This window comes from Grammomys surdaster, unplaced genomic scaffold (genome assembly GCF_004785775.1).
Source record: "Grammomys surdaster isolate TR1022 unplaced genomic scaffold, NIH_TR_1.0 126248, whole genome shotgun sequence".
Classification (NCBI taxonomy): domain Eukaryota; kingdom Metazoa; phylum Chordata; class Mammalia; order Rodentia; family Muridae; genus Grammomys; species Grammomys surdaster.
The window spans coordinates 2,634,815-2,650,263 of record NW_021621048.1 but is presented as its reverse complement, the minus strand read 5'-3'; the positions used below and the strand labels follow the sequence as shown (position 1 = coordinate 2,650,263).

Below are 15,449 nucleotides of genomic sequence, written 5' to 3'. Positions count from 1 at the left end.
GGTTTTACTTGCAAGTATGTGTAAACGCATGTGCATTGTGAGACTGCTGCATAAGTGTATATATATATACACATACATGTATATATATATCTCACATTTTCCTAACATCAGAAGTTTTCATAAAACATGCCAACAGTATCTTAACAGATGCATCAAATTGAAAGACAAACAAATCTTAGTCTAGAGATAGGTGCTATCCATTATTTTATATACATATTAAATGACCCTCAGGTTTTTATCTGCACCACTTATATTTTTAAGACTTATTTATTTTCATTGTATGTGTTTGAGTGGTTTTACTTGCAAGTATGTGTAAACGCATGTGCAGTGTGAGACTGCTGCATGAGGAGGCCAGTGGTAGGCTCTCCATGCTCCGGAACTGAAGTTACCAGTGGCTGGAAAGCATCATGTAGGTCCTGAGACCCATAGGTTGGTCCTCTGCAAGATCTGCAAGTATTTTAACCACTGAGCCATCATCTCTCCTGCCCCATGTTCCTTATTTCTTATGTCACTGTTTAATACACTTAACTTACAAAGGTCTACGGCCTCAACTAAACAAGAACTTTAAGGGACTGTAGTTTTCTGTTATTTTTCATCTCATATCCAGTAAAACACTTTATATTTCTTATATTTGGTAAACAAAGCCCAGAACTAGGAAAAAAAATCCTGTCATAGCTACTGAATTCCAATAACAATAGACCAGAATCTCTCTCACTAACTCATCCAATGCTCAAGATAAACCAGCTCAACAGCTCAAACTTTGAAAATTTTTTAAGTAAAACATTTTTCCTTTTCACTGTGGTATACATGCAAGCATATAAAACCTACATGTAAATATACATGTACACATGCATGCATACCACAAACAGTGAAAAGAAAAATGTGCACATGTATATATATATATATGTAGATACTATATGTTTGCATGAGTATACATGGGCTATAGTTTAGAGAGCTGAAACTGACCCTGGTATCTTCCTTAACTGTATTTTACCTTAAGTATTGAGGTAGGTCTTCCACTGAACCTAGAGCTTGCCAATCCCTGCTTGTCTATCTAGCCAGCTTGACGATGAAAATCTTTGTTTACAAGTATTTCATCTTAGGATGTGGAAAGAGGGGAATTCCTGAGCCATGTCAGGTGGACCTTAAGAATGTGGTGGTGTAAGATTCTGTATGCACAATGTGACCGACTGAGAAGACACTGGGATTGTTTGTCTTCGGGCTAAAGAATATTTCCTCCTTTCACAGAAATCCCTAAACTGTCCTCATTTGTTTCTTTTTGATGTTTTCTTACTACTCTGGTCCATAATTCTGAGGCTTTATCTATGTTCATGAGGAGAAGCACCCATTAGAAAAACTGCTGCAGAACAAAATGTGGGATCTCCTTCCCATGGAGGGTTTACAACATCTGAAACTTTAAAATGCCATGTGTGAAATACGATGAATAACAATTTACATCCAGGGAAGAGAAATCTCCCTGAGAATCCCCTTCTTTTTCCTTTCCAGGTAAAAATGAATCACCCGTGATGTCTGCTGTTAGAAGTTCTAATCCAGATGCTGGCCTCCGAACTCAGACCTTTGGAGGGCCACTGATAAGAACATCAAACAGCTAGAGATTGAGATCACTAATCTGAAGAAATCCCTCGTTTCACCGTCTGAAGAGACCTCCTAAAATCGCAAAGATCCTTATTGGACTTGATTTACTCTAGTACAATAGAAAAGACTGTATACAGCTCTTGACTGTGTACAACCCTCAAAGAAGAATGTTGCCTTTACATAGACAATACAAGGAGGGTTAAAGAGAGCATGAAATAGGTAGTGAAGGCCCTAAGAAAAATCAGAGAGAGAAAGAGACAGATGAATTCTGGTACAAGAATTGGTTTGCAGCCTCTCCAAGGTTGTCAACCCTATTTCCTTCCATCTTGGGACTACTATTTGGGTTCTTTTTGCATTTTTCTACTGGTCCCTGGCCCTCAAATAGTCGGACTAACTCTGTGATACAACAGATAAATAATTTGGTAGCAAAACCTACACAAGATACATTATCATAAGTTAGCTATGGAGGACCACGAGACTCAAGATGAGGTTGTTACTTTATACAGGGTGTTTCCAAAATCCATCTCCACCCAACCTAAAAGGGGGGAACTTCTGCCCCTAGACCAAGCAGAGAGGGGCCACCCAAAACCCCCTCTGACAGGCGATTTGAATTCTTGCTTAGGCTGCAAGGCTAAGCACTGCAAGGGAATATAAATAAAAGATAAAAATATCTATCTGGGTTCCCTGAGGGACAAGCCTGACTGCATAGGGGTTGATGTCAAAAGTGTCCCCTCTCCAGGAAAAAGATATCAGGATGGGTATGACCCTCATGCCTCACTGGACAACGACAGGGGGACTGGAGCCATTACAAGGTCCCCTTCAAGTACTGGAGGTCAGGCCTCTATCCCTGCCTTCACAAGATTAGAATCGCCACAGCCCTTCTATACTTAGAGAAGGGAGGAGAAGCCAGGGACATGCCTGATTACACACTGTAGGCCTAAAATCAGCCATAGGTCTAAAATCAGCAATAGGCCTGTCATACATGTATACTAACACCAAGTCTTGGGTCTCAGTGGAAAAACATTGAAACAGATGGCTATAAGCTAATGTCAACAGGCAGCTTTTGTGGAAATTTACAAGCCTGAGTAGTCATAGACCTTGTAAATAGGTAGCCTTGGCAGACAATACCAGCTTAGATAAGGACAAGGGAGTCATAGGCAGAGTCATAGTGAATTGTCCCCTCAACCTTCACCTAGCAGATACCCGGTTCTGAAGATATCTGTATTCCCCCTGAACACCCACACTCCAGTGTCATTCCCTTCCCCACATCCTGCCTTTCTGTGTTTATACCCCTGTGTGAATTAATTACTATTTGAGAAAAAAAAAGAAAAGTTAATAAAAAAATAAAAATAAAATGTCATGTGTGGGATCTAGAGCAAAATATTAGGTTGCCACTAAGCCTGTGCATGTGCCACTTAAAATAGAAAGCCCTGTGTGTAATGACTGAAGGCACTTACCACATGGCTGCCTACCCAGACTGCTCTCCTTAGCTGTAGAAGTGATCCTCTGCCTTCTTCAACCTTAGTGGAGCTTTGTCAGCTCACATGTCGCCCGGCTTTAAAAATAACTTGCAAATGTGTTCCCAGTTTATTTTATTCATTATTCATTATTATTCATTATTTTAACCTGATGATTTTTAAATGTTTTCTGCTCTTGTTTTTCTGTTTAAGTTTGCGGAGGTTATTTATTTTTTTATGAAAAAGAAAATGATATTTATGATGTACCCAAAGGGGGGAAAGTTTGTAATAAACATATATAAACTACACCAATGATTTACAATTAACCCAGAACAAATAAGAAACTTCAAGAAATACCCTGATTACTATTTTTTTTCTTTGTTACTATATTATGTGATCCATTTATGGAAAATTGTGGCACCCTATACATATTAGATGAAAGTATATGTAAATACAGTTATATGTAATTTCTGTTTTTTGTTATTACAACCACAAATACCCATTTTTTTCTAGTTTTTCATTAACATTTTAAATTAAGAAATGCTTACTTTTAAATGTGTATGAAGCATGTAAGTATTTGTCTATGTATGTTTGCATGTGTGTAGACATGGAGTAAGGTTTACAGAGCCAAAGCTGACATCTGGGATTTTCCTCAATTGTACTTCATTTTCTTTACTGAGGCTGGGACTCTCACTAAACCTGATGCTGACCAATTCTAGCTAGTCTATCTAGTGAGACTGACTATTACTGGGGCCATGGTCTCTACTTCCTGCAAGCTGGGATTGCTGGCAGTGACCACAACTGTTGGGCTTCTATGTGGAATTCTGGTAATTGCCAACTCCAACCTTCATGTTTGCACAGGTACTTCATCCACTGAGCCATCTCTTCAGTCCTTTTCTGAGTTTTCTCTTAATTGTAAAACATTCCCACCTGGGACAGGAAGACACCATGAGGGATTATCATCATGTTGTCGCAATTCAGACATGGTTCAGTGAACACCTGTCTTTTGCAATCTTGAAATTTCTACTGCGTTTAAAAGCATTTTGGAGTATTAGAACATTATTTGTGCCTAGAAAACAAGTAAGTTGAGGCTATTTAACCTGAATTTACCTGTTAGTGAATACATAAGAACACATGCCTGCCTGTAAATCACCCAATGCACAGGTTAAACCAGCTCATGTTTCTCTTCACAGTCCAAATGTCAACACATGGCTCTATATAACTCAGCAAGGCTCTACTGCTTTAAAACCAACATTAGAATATCAAAGAGGTGAACATTTGAATAAGAGATTCATGGTGGGTAAAGGAAAAAAATTGCAATAGGAAAAGTGGCAAGGCAAAATAGTGGCAGTAAGTCACATATCAACTAATTTCCAGGTACTTTTGGTTGTGTTTTAGCTACAAATCAAATAATTTTTAGGTACATTTTAGTAACATTTTTAGGTAGGCTTTGTACTTTTGGAAAGCTTTAGTAAATACTTACAAGGAAACATTATTTTATCTGTCAAATTGTGGGTTCAGTAATCGTCAAACTGAGGCAGATGAATATGCAAATATATTTCCACAAATGGTTCAATGCATTTCTACAATGCTTCAATGCATTGGAAAGCATTTGGGGAAACAGAACCCATGACTGTGCACCTGTACCAGAAGTACATTGCTTACAAATACAAAGTCCTTTGAAATAGAAAGCTTCCTTCTCAAAATCCCAGTCAGTATTTCATGATCACAAAAAAGCAAACAAGCTTAAACTCTGAATGAAACACAGGCAAACTTTGAATGAAAATAGATTATACACCAACTAGAACCCACTGAAAACATAGTTGTCAAATGTTCTACAAAAGTGAGAAGTAAATTTAAAGAAGCAAAAATACATCTCAAAACCCAATTCCTCTTACTAGAGTTTCTATATGATTTCAAAATGCCCTTCTGGGAAGTTCAATGATTTTACACTATTTTGAGATTGTTTTCTTTTAATTTTTTTTGTTTACTTATAAATGAAGCCCTTGAATTCACTGAGCCAAGGTTGTTGTTTACTGCTTCTCAGTTCACTAACTGGATGAATTATGACAGCTCATTTCCATAACTTCATATTATTATCTCTGGTTCAATGAAAAAAAGAAAAAGGCTTCCAAGTTTCTAACAAATGAAACTTGTTAGCATGAATTTTAAAAGGGGTGGCTCTCTGTTATGTAAGACAGTAAAGCTTAGGGTTCCAGATTATGCTTGGGGTCAACCATTTAGTGGTTAGGTAAGTTTTTTTTTTTTCAAAAAAAAATTAATTTGAAAAATACAAAGAACACTTGTTAACACACATTAACTAAATAGATGGTTTCACTGAGCTCTATTTATTTAATGTTCTACTACAACAGTGTGTTGTGTACACGCAGGCATATAGACTTATATAAATATTTCCTCAAGAAATATTCACTTTGTGAACATCCTGTGTTTTCAAGGGGGTATGCATGGATACCACAGAGTCTATTCTGTCTATACTATCTACATAGCATATACACTGTTTACAATGTATATAGAGAGGGCAAAAAAAGTCTATAAGTCAATACTATAGACTATGCAAAGATGTATACAAATATTTCAATTAGTAAACCTGTAGACCCAGGACTAATAAGAAAGCTAAGTATATTACACAGAATATTGAAAGTGCTATGAGTAAAAATCTTGATATTAGAAAGGTTTATAGGGGATCAGATTTATATAGCAGTGGCTGCAGTACCATCAAGACAAGTAAAAAGTCACAAAGAAAAATATCTATCATAAGCCAGGCCACAGAGTTATGGCTGTGGGTATGTTCAGTGGGCACTACAAACAGGTTACAAACAAGTCGAGGCCACGAAGCTCATCTCATTCAGGGGGGAGGAACAATCTTTGAGTTACACAGCAGAGGGGGAGAGGTCATGTTGCACTGCCCAGAAGCAGGAACTCTATCTGGTTTATGAACACTCTATTTCTTTATGTTTGCTCATTATTCAAAGCAGCACAATTGTTGTAAGTATCCAGGTAGAAAATCTGTTGTTAAGAAAACTCAAAAAGTAAACGCCTCCCCGCCCCCCGCCCCCCTCCCCCAAGCGCCTAGTGCTTTTTATTAAGCTTCACTGGTATCCACTATTTAGCTCCAACTGCTAAGCCGCTAAACTGGAAGAAAGTGTAATTGTTTGTCTTCGAATGGGGAGGTGGCCATACCCAACTTCCAGGAATAAGATTACAGAAGTCAAGCCACACAGGAACCAGAGGGAGAGTTGTAGGCATGGGGGCTGTATTTCATATACTAAAAACTAGTTTCCACATTTCCACTTGATTCCTTGTCCAGCTTATATTAACTCATGCAAAAGTGACAGCTCTTTTTGTGGTTGTTTTGGTTGGTTTTCCTTTTTTGTTTGTTTGTTTGTTTGTTTGTTTTGTTTTGCTCCAGACAGGGTTTCTCTTGTATGGTCCTAGCTGTCCTGGAACTTGCTCTTTAGACAAAACTATCCTCAAACTCAGAAATATGTCTGCCTCTTCCTCCCAAGGGATGGGACTTTTTAAAGTGGCTTAAATCTTTAAGTCTTTTACTGTTAACAGTTTCAGGGAAGAGATGAATATAAAATGAAGAAACCCTGTCAGAGTCCAAGGTATGTAACAGAAGATGTAATCTTCACCTAGTGGTCTTACCCACTCTGACCTTTATCTCCTTATATTTCCTACTTTTATATTCTAGAACTCTATGTATAGCTTGGGTTCTAGCCACAATCCCAAAGAACACCTGGGTTAAAGAGCTAGCAGGCTCTTTGAATGATTTCTCTTCTTTTTTCCCTCCTTCCCTTTCCTGCAATGGGAATCCAACTTGGGCTCTGCGGGCATTTGAAAGTGCACTACAAGTGAGCCCAGCTTCTACACTGTTTCAAGGCTGCTCTAGGCTGTGAAACACTGTGCTAAACTGAAGATGATCCAGCGGGAACTAGCGAAGGAAGAAGTGTCACGAGCGTGGACCGCTGAGCAGCGGCAGGGACAGCAGGGCTTCTGGCTGAGTTCCCTCCCCACTTCCGGGGTCAAGATCCCAAGTCGAGGCCATTTCTCCCAGTCTCCAAACCATAACCTCTGCCGCCTGAGCAAACCGCCCACAGCCCTTGCTCCTGCCCGCCCTCCACCCACCCTCACCTCCGCGCCCCATCACTGTAGCCCGCTCCCGCGCGCGCACAGACCGAGAGCTCTGTCCTGGACCGCACAGAACGCGAGATTCACCTGAGGCTCCTTCTGCTCCTCAAGGTGGACAGCTGGCTCCTGGCAGTCGTGAGTCCCAACCCCTTGCTAGTGGCTCAGCTGCAGCCCAGCTTTCCCTAAAGCCTCTCAGAGGAACTCACTCTAGATGAGCTCAGCCTGCACTCTAGACTCCTCCAGCTGCGCTCAGAGGCCAGGCAGGGCAGGCCACCTTGCGCGCCCCGCCCACGGGCAACGCAAAAGGAAGTGGGATTTTGATGGCCTTGGAAAGGTAGGCTATTTATCATCTGGGGAGTGGCCTCTTCTAGGCACTTTCTTTACACTGCTCACCTCAACCATTCTGTGGGGGAAATCGGGCTTCCTCAAAATGTCTTTCCTGCTTTGCACACTTTCCTAAGTGGTAATATCAATTACCACATCTGTTCCATCCGTCCTGTTTGCACTCTCAAGTTTGTTGAACTCTTTCCCTAGCAGCATTTTTCTCCTCTTTAAGAAAAAAAAAAATCTAAAAATCTTGTGGCTTTTATGTAACCGTTTGCTGTTAGCAGTCTTTACTTTCTTTTTACTCCAGTCCGTGGAAAAAGTACCATCCTTAACTGGAAAACATTCAGGTTTGGTTTGAACTGTAGCTCACTCACCAGAAAAATCAGCATCTGCTTTGTATAGTAAAATGGTGCTTCTCAGATTACAGCCTGAGAAGAATTGCCCAGCTGAAACTACATTTGAAAGTCGCACCTTCAAAGTTTCTGATGTAGTGTGCCTGATGTGGACATTTCTATGAAATTTCCCTGTGACACAGAAGGTATTTTTTCCAGACTGCGTTTTATGACTCATTTGGTACTCTTGGGGGATGCGGGGTTATGAAAGGATGATGAAAGGGTTACAGGTGAATTTTGATTAGAGAGCTCTCTCTTCTTTCCCTGTGATTGGTTCATTTCTAAGTATAGTCAACTAAAGATCTAAGCATCTTGGAAGGGGCTCATTAATCTGTGTGTGTGTGTGTATATTTCTGGACACACATAAATACCAGTGTACACAGAATATATTGTTCTTCCATAGAAAGCAATGGTGCATGGGAAAGTGAACCTCACATATAAAAAGAGTCTGAGAGTGTGGCAATGCTCAGGAAATGAACCTGGAGCTTAACATAGCTCAATGTGATTTGTAACTTCAACTGGCTTGCTGTTAGGAAATCAGGATATTTATCTTTACTCTTTACCTGATTTCATACTCGGACCAAACACGGATCTTCACTGCCTTCTCTTTGCAAAAACGGGATCACTTCATTTGAATTGTACAGTATAGTTATGACTATTTGGGAGTCTGTTTTCTTAGTTTGTTTGTTTTAACTTAAGCAGTTGAAGTTTATTTATAGGTCAAACCTTGTAGAGCTGAAAACATTAGGGCAGACTGTGTAAGTAAGTCTTCCTACTGCTTTCACCTCTGCTGTGTTTCCTGGGCTAACTTCTGTTACCAGTAGCTCCAAGACAGTCTTGGCCACAGGGGAATCATCGAGATAGGGCTTCATGGGCTACCCCTGCCAGGTAGTGGCTCACTTTGTATTTGGTGGTGGTGGTGTGTGTGTGTGTGTGGGGGGGGGGGGCTTGAGGTGAGTGTGTGTGTGTGTGTGTGGTGGGAGGCGTGCTGCTGCTTTCTAGCAGTATGCTAAGCCCCATCCTGTGTAATCTTTAGTATATATCTTTTTAGGTTGTTAGAGGCTTTTAACATAGGGTCCATACACAAAGGAAGAGAAAATGCTTAGCCACACAGAGAGATCTGGGGAGCCAAGGAATGAGCTGATAACATCTATCACTTCTATTCACCTCCCTTAGTCTGAATTAGGATAAAAAGATTCATAACTTGCAGGACAAGCTTGGAAATGCAGGGTGGAGCCTTCCCAGAAAGAGAAAGAATGGAATTTCCTATTGACGGAAAAAAAAGAGTACTCTCATTAGGGATTTTCCACTAAATTTAAAACAAAAGCCTCTCTAAAATAAATGAGCAACGAAGCATTTAAGCATATCTTTTTATAAATCTTAGGTCTTTTTACTTAACAGAACTATTTCCTGATGTTTGTAATAAAAAAACAAACGAAACAAAAAACAACTCCAAATAAGCCATATATTTAATCCAAAGCTTTTCAGGCCCTTTTGCAAAATAGAAAGTTGACATTTTAAAATAATAATGTTTAGAAGCTCATCAAGATTATCCAGATGTTTATTACTATAATATCATATGGATTGCACAAAGAGGTTATTAATGAAGAAAAAGCAGTGAAGATAGCTTTCTAGAATAGATGGTTCATCTTAAGTGTTTAAGGAAAAGGTAGGAAGCAGCCATGAGTACAAGGGAGAACTAATGGAGAGAGAGGCAGTCATGTACTTCAGGAATACAAACATGTATAGTTTCAGCAGAAAAGTATGGATGGAATCAACAGAGAGTCCTCAGTTTGCAACAGAGACCAAATGTTGCTGGATATTTGATCCTAGTGTGAATTCCAAGATTGTGTTTACCAGAAAAACCTGTTCCTAGCTGCGGTGTGGCTCAGCCTCAGCACACACATTTAATCGCTCTGGCAGGAATATGGACACACCCTTAGTACACACCTTTAATCCCAAACAATAAAGGTAAGATTAGTTTGTAGAAAGAACCAACCAAGTTTGAAAGTGATGTCTAATTGAGTAGCAGACAAAGTGATGAATCAGAGAAAGATCTGACAAAATAGGATATGCCCAACTCTCAGGAAAAGAGTATGAAAGGGGCAGGAACTTGAGGGGCAGTGGGGAGTGGGAGAAGGAGAAGGAGGCAGCATTATTGGGAAAGTTTTACAGAGACAGGTTAAAGTGGAAGATAGATCCAGCCAGAAAAGAGAAGGAGCCAGAAGATTCAGAACAAATTGCCCAAGTTAGTATGAGGCTAAGCAGAGCAATTCCATCAGAAACTGAGAGAAGTTAGGTTAAATCACTCAGCTTGGAAAGGAATTTGAGTCAGAACGTCTGAGTTGAACCAGACAGCCAGAGTTCAGAAAAAACTAGAAAGGGTAAGTTTATTCAGCAGTAAGTCTCAGAGGCTGAAAGCATTCTAGACCAAGGTAAGACTGTACGGAGGCTAGAAGCTTCCAGGCCTAGGCCTAGGTTAGCTGACTGAGGCAAAGGGCCTCCAAAGGAACAACTATAGGAGACTAAAAGTTACTTTTAAAACCAAAACTTGTGTTCCTTTTTCTAATGGAAGTAATTGTTACTGAGCAGTGGTTGTTTGCCCTAGAAATATATTGCCTTGTTTCCAGGTATGATTGAAATAGTACTAGTGTCAGCTAAGAAACAGAACAAAGCTGTTACTTCCAAGACAGGAATGTAAAAATTAGATGACGTGCTTTTATTGTTCTTCCAGTATCTTACTGCAGATGATAAGACCTCATGTTATAGTAAAGCAGAAAGATATCTCCATTCTGAAATACTGTATCAAATTCTCTCCTATTCAGTGCTAAGATCAGTTCTTCAATCAGAAAAAGCTCACCTTGATAACCAAGTATCTGGACAATATGTTACAGCTACTAGCATTATCTAATTTAACCTGGAGACGTTGAAATCGAGTTATTGGGTCTAAGGACTTGTAAAGAAGACATTCTATTTTTATTGTTGAAGGTAGAAGGTGTTATTTAATTTTAAGTACAGGAAAGACACTATTAGGTTCTTGTTTATAAAGACTAGGTTAGGTGAAGAGTGATTTGTAGAATGAAAGAAACAAGCGCAGAGGGGTTTACTTTATTGACATTTTAAGACCAAATCAGTGGAATGAAAAACTGAGATACTGAGACAATGCTTAGTAATTTTGAAAAAAGAAGAGTGGACAAACGTGAATATAATCAAAGCACATTGTGTGTATATATGAAAATGTCACAATGAAATGTCACCTTGTAGAATTAATATACCCTGATAAAAAGGAATAATGGGGTTTTTTGTTTGTTTTTGTTTTTTGTTTTTTGTTTTGTTTTTTTTTTTCGAGACAGCGTTTCTCTGTGTAGTCCTGGCTGTCCTGGAATTCACTCTGTAGACCAGGCTGGCCTCGAACTTAGAAATCTGTCTGCTTCTGCCTCCCAAGTGCTGGGATTAAAGGCATGCACCACCACTGTCTGGTGGAATAATAGTTTTTAGCAACTAAATAGATTCAGAGAAGAAAAAGAGAATTGTCACAGGAAGTTCCTACCTGGAACAATGGTCCATGCTCTAATTCAGAAAACACTACAAAAGAGATTTAGAAAAGAGCTAGATTGACCTAATTTGCAATCTTGTAGGATGTCAAAGTGAGGACAACTTCTTTTTTTTTTTTTTTTTTTTTTTTGACAACTTCATTCTTAAGATATTCCTGGCCACTTTTTTTTTGAGTGAGGAGTTTGGTGAAGAAATTGAATCCATCCAACAGATTAATCAACATTCTAAATGTTACAGAGGGACACAGAGTCCAGTTTAAGAGAATAGTGGTGGCATAGGCCATTAATTCCAGCACTTGGGAGGTAGAAACAGTCAAATCTCTGAGTTCATTGCCAACCTGTTCAACAAAGTGAGCTCCACTACAGCAAGGGCTACATACACAAACAGAGAGAGGTGGGTGTGGGGGGGAGAGAACCCTGTGGCAACTTGCAGATAGGTGCCTTGCATAGCTGTCATCTGAGAGTTTCCCCCAGCAATTGATGAAAACAGATGTAGAGACCCACAGCCAAACTTAGGCAAAGCCTGAGGACTCCTGTGGAAGAGAGGGAGGAAGAATTGAAGGAGTTAGAGAAGTCAAGGATAATACAAGAAATCCTACAGTATCAATTAACCTGGAGAAAGTGAACTGTCAAGCAGAGAGCATGCATCGGACAGAACTAGGCCCTTTGCACATGTATAATACTTGTGTATCTTGGTCTTCATGTGGGCCTCCTAACAGCAAGAGCAGGGGCTATGTTGACTCTGTTACCTGCCTTTGGATTCCTTTCCTCTAACTGGGCTGCTTTATCAAACCACAATAGGAGAAGCTGTGCCTAGTCCTACTGCAACTTGATATGCCAAAGCAGATTGCTAGCCTCTGGAGGCCTCCCTTTTCTGAGGAGAAAAGGAGGATAGGAGGATGGGGAAAGGGGAAGGAACCAGGAGAAACTGGGAGGAGAGAGGAGGAGAGAAAGGTTCCATCAGGATGTAAATTAAACTAGTTGGGGAGGGGAGAAGAGGGGAAAGGAGTCTTTTTTTTTAAGAATGAATGTGTCCTGAAGACCTAGAATTTGACGTAGACACTGAACCCATCTGATAGACTAATCAGTACTCTAAACTGTTATTGCAGGACATCTGGTCAGGTCATGTGCTGGAACAAGGAACTCTCATGTTTAAAGGTCACAGATCCTTTTCTTCTTCCTGTAAGATGGAAGGTGTGAACAACGGGCTGTGGAAAGGAGAAAAGCATGTTTTTATGAGACTCCTAATGAGGAAGTGATCTATGATGGTGATGACATTGCACATTTGAGGGGATCAAAAGGAATGTGGCTGACCTGAGGTGACCCAGCCTTACTCCTAAGGAAACAGTATGGGAGTTACTCAAGTGACACCTAATAACAATGAAAGAACGCACACATAGCCCAGTGTTGACCACACTGTCTAGTTTATTTTGCCCTCTACCTTCTCTAGTTGCATAGGGGAAAGAAGAACAATCAGGAGTCGCACTATGTAATTCTAGAGCCATAACCAAACCCTTGTGACTTCCCACAGAGTACTAGGAAGGTAGAACCTCCCCAAGGGCTTTCTACCCCAAGGGCTCAGCGCTCCTTTTCTTTCCTTTCTCTTCAATGCAGAACTTTCTTTCTGGTCCTCAGAGATGGTGGGAATGGTGTATTACTTCATGTGCTTCCTTGCTGTAGGGGAGACAGGGGCTAATTTTTGTGCCTGTTGTGATTTTAACACATATCATCTAAGAGCTGAGCTTCTTGAAGTTTTTACTTCGCAACTGCCATTTGGCATTCACTCAAAATGCCAATCAGTAGCACCAAACGCAATGAATTTAAGGTCTAAAGTTTCCTACCTATTTACAAAAGAAAAATGGCCAGGTGGCTATAAAATACAATTATCATTAGCTTTGGAGGAAGGTAAGAAGCTCTAAAAATGAACAAGAGTTTTTTTAAAAACAGATTTCCTCAACATGCTATTTGTGATTTAACAGCTGCCAGAGGTTCTAAATATGAAAAGGCCGAAGTCTCACTGGAATGCTGAAATGGAGTTTGTGCTTCCACATAACAGTCGATCCATAATTAATTTCTTGATTAGATAGAAAAATTATATACTTAAGATTCTTTTAAATGTAAGATTCATATTCATAATATTAATCCAATCCTATTTTATGTTGCGTAATCTGTGAACTATCTGTGTTTTTAATTCTAACACCAAAAATTTTGACATTTTTGTATTGGAATAAAATCTTCTTTGAGAATATCTAGTATATTATTTGAATGTTGAAAATCTCCAGGGCCTAGCATTTCTCTCACACGCATTCTTTTGTATTCCCTGTGAATGTTAGGATAGGACTCCTCCACTGAGCTAAGACCACAGCCTAGATGGTGTTTTTGGTTGGTTGGTTTTGTTATTAGTGGGAAGTGTTTAAATACTACTTTATTAAATAAAAGTTGGTCGTATTTACTTCTAAAATTTCTAAAACTTTTTAAGAGATAGGTCAATTTGTCTGCATCAGTTTTAAGAGTTTAATCTGAATACTTTTGTCAGGCATGTGTCTGTTGCCCAAGCTTCTGTCTCCTTCAGAGTGTTGATAACATGAGATCCCCAGCAGCTGCTCCCTCCAGACAGCCCTGAGCACTGACTCATCACATCTGCCACCTCATGTTTTAATCTGACCATTCTAAATCTGGTTCAAAAGTTAGGTGAGTGTGACGTAAAGAATCTATAATCACTTAAAGCATTAAATGTGAGTATATTTCTCAATCACAGTGGGAGCCCAGATGCTAAGGGTTACTGACAGAGCATAGTTAGGAACTTTCGTATATTGCTACAGTCCTGTGTGGACAGAGAGACATGAGAGGTTAATGCTGGGAAATAAGGCAGGATGAATATATGAAAATGTGTTTGCCTTAATTTAAAATATGAATAATTTCTGAACAGAGTCTTCGATCTTTGGTTGTCTATTTTTTTTCCTACATTAAGTTAGCTCTTTCCGTGTTGGTCAGATTTCCTAGGCAGCATTTATGAAAGATTCCTTGTTCTAAAAGTTCATGACGAGCAGTATAATTTTATGTGCTTTGGGTTACCATTTCATCCCAATTTTAGGGCAGATGTACGTTTTTGCAGAGTTGAAGATGTGAACATAGCTGAAGGAGGTGAAGCTGGTTCACTCTTCTCAGGGCCAGCACTCTTAAGATGATAATATCTTGCTTCCTGCTCTGCTAACATAAATGCATACAGTTATGAAGAGTAACTGTGATCCCAGCAGCATCCATGTGATTCATCAACTTGAGTCCCCACATGCTTATGTTGACAAAATAGAGTTCTCCTGTCAAAGGGAACAGAGACAGTTTATTCTGGAGACAAAAACAATAGAGACCAGCTACACAGCTTAAGTTTCCCCAAACACCATGCTCCACTGTGAATGTGGTTATGAATTTCTCGTAAAAACTGCCTAGGAAATCTAACAAACACATTGAGAGCTAATTTTTGTAGAAAATGTATACAAAGAAAGACCCCAAAATCTGTTTGGATATTATACATATTTTAAAGTCATGCAGGCATTTTTATTTTTATATCTTTACCCCTGCCTTGTAAGAGATATTGTTAGTTACAGACCCAGGAGAGTAAAGAGTCAAAGTGTTCACTGAATAGGTTGGTAGAAGCCACAGGTTAGAGGCTTAAAGAAAAGTGGGGGAAGGTTCTACTAGTTTCAGATGAAACTTCTTAGCTTTTGTATCAGTAAAAGCTAGTGGTCTGTTAAGAATAAAGTTTAAGATTTTGAGAGTTATAGGATGTTAGGCCAGGCACAGGGGTGGGCTGTGGGTGACTGAGACTCAATATAGCTCAAGAGAATTTATCTTTAGTGTGGAACATTTCTTCTCCCTCCCTCTCTCCCTCCCTCCCTCCCTCCCGCCCTGCGGGCCCGCCCCCCCACCCCCCGCGCCACCCCCGCGCGGAGCCGGACCCACCGCCGCGGTCT

General features: G+C 39.8%; 1 protein-coding gene and 1 long non-coding RNA gene across 7 annotated transcripts in view; one reads left to right on the top strand and one right to left on the bottom strand.

Moving 5' to 3' along the window:
* The window catches only part of LOC114613563 (phospholipid scramblase 1), a 24,070-nt gene extending 16,600 nt beyond the window's left edge, over nt 1–7,470 (bottom strand). Inside the window, exon 1 of one of the 3 annotated variants that reach the window (XM_028758908.1) lies at nt 7,209–7,470. The gene's annotated coding sequence lies outside the window, so the exon portion shown is untranslated. The remainder of the gene's footprint in view (nt 1–7,208) is intronic. The other 2 variants (XM_028758909.1, XM_028758907.1) reach the window with 2 other exon arrangements.
* LOC114613565 overlaps nt 7,225–15,449 on the top strand; it is an 87,890-nt gene continuing 79,665 nt past the window's right edge. For all 4 annotated transcript variants that reach the window (XR_003710201.1, XR_003710197.1, XR_003710199.1 and 1 more), the window contains exon 1: nt 7,225–7,539. This is a non-coding gene — a long non-coding RNA (uncharacterized LOC114613565). The remainder of the gene's footprint in view (nt 7,540–15,449) is intronic.